At 52.4% G+C, this 1,658-nt stretch overlaps 1 pseudogene; it reads right to left on the bottom strand.

Annotated features, from left to right (window-relative positions):
• Positions 1 to 220: 220 nt before the first annotated feature.
• On the bottom strand, positions 221 to 987 carry LOC113835153 (annotated as a pseudogene).
• Between the last annotated feature and the right edge of the window lie 671 nt (positions 988 to 1,658).

Genomic DNA, 1,658 nt, shown 5'->3' with positions numbered 1-1,658 from the left:
GCTTAACAGGGGTCACCTGATACACAGTTCTGATCACAAAGGCCCCCCAGGGGCCGGTACAACTGGGTGACCAGGGCTGGGCAGGCCAAGATGAACCCAGGACGCAGTATGGGTGTGAGCTTCTGTTAGGGTGAGGGACAGTAGTGAGGAAGGAAAGGGTGGACAGATGGCTGTGGTGAACACATGAGCAGCAGTCATGTGACGGGCCAGCATCCAGCCATCAGAAGGTGAAGCACCGCTCCTTTGGGTGGTTCACATGCTCCCTGTTTGGCAAACTGGACCATGGGTGGAGGTCCATCCATTCTTATCACCGGTTCCTTCACAGGGGGTGGAAGGTGGTACCTGATCATCTCCTCATTCACAAATTCCTGGCTTTAGTTCCAGATGTCAGGGGCTTTGTCCACTGTGTACCAGAGCTTGAAGCAAGCAGAATGTTCATTCCTCAGTTCCAACAGCTCAGGCTGCAGCAGGATGTCTTTTCTCAGAGTGGTTTGTAAACAACAGGTAGGACACATTGTGGTCGTTTGTGTCATCCTGACTGCACGGATCACTTGCAGCATTGGGGTGATGTCTGTCCCTCCTATCATTTTGCCTATTGACTTCACCGTCCTGACAAAAGGGTTGGACTCCATGTCTGCACAGAGGGCGAAAGTCCCTTTGCCCTGGTAGAGCAGCAGCCTGTTGGGGTCCCCGGAATTCAATGCTGTCTCCAATATTTTGTTTTTGAGGTACTGGGACATCTTCCCTCCAGTGGGCAACTTGGGATGGGTATCCTTGAAGTAAAACTTGACCACCAAGTCCACGAAGCCCTTCTCATCACCGCTGCAGAAGGGAGTGTAAGGGCTGAATGACGAAGATGCCGTCAATCCTACTTGAGAGGTGGATGTGCTGGCCGAGGGGAAGGCCCAGGATGTGCTGGAGTGAAGGCAGGGTGAAACAGAAGTGCTAAGTGTCATGATTGACAATCTTGCTCAGCTGGGACCCCATGGTGGCAGAGGAGATAGTAGCTTCCAGGTTCTAAACCTGCTACTCCGACAACCACCAAGAAAGTGATTTTCTTCTTTTTTTTTTTAATTTTATTTATTAGTTCTAGTTAGGGAACAAGCTTGTTTCACATGTGAGTCCCTTCTCCCTCTCCCTCCCCTCACCCCCATCCCTCCTCCCCCACCCCCAGCCCCCCCACTCCATCCACCCACCACTCCCCAGGCAGGGTAGGCCCTCAACGGGGGCTCTGCAAAGTCCACCAAATCTTCCTGTGCTGGGTCTGGGCCCTTCCCCATGTGTCCAGGGCCAGAGTGTATCCCTTCACGTGGGATGGGCTCTCAAAGTCCCTTCTTGCACCAGGGAAAAATACTAATCCACCACCAGAGGCTTCCTGGAGTGCAGAGGCCTCCTTATTGACATCCATGTTCAAGGGTCTGGATCAGTCTTGTACTGCCCTCCCCAACAGCATCTGGGGTCCATGTGCTCCCCCTTGTTCAGGCCAACTGTTTCTGGAGGTTTCTCCAACCTGGTACAGACTCCTTAACTCTTCATTCCTCCCTCTCTTCAACTAAATTCCCGATTTCAGCTCAGGGTATATCTGTGGATGTCTGTCTCTGCTTCCATCAGCCACTGGATGAGGGCTCTAGGATGGCATAAAGAGAAGTCATCAATCT

Source organism: Cricetulus griseus, unplaced genomic scaffold, assembly GCF_003668045.3.
Source record: "Cricetulus griseus strain 17A/GY unplaced genomic scaffold, alternate assembly CriGri-PICRH-1.0 unplaced_scaffold_344, whole genome shotgun sequence".
NCBI classification, from domain to species: Eukaryota; Metazoa; Chordata; class Mammalia; order Rodentia; family Cricetidae; genus Cricetulus; species Cricetulus griseus.
The sequence above is the reverse complement of the archived record's forward strand: the minus strand, read 5'-3'. Positions and strand labels throughout refer to the sequence as shown.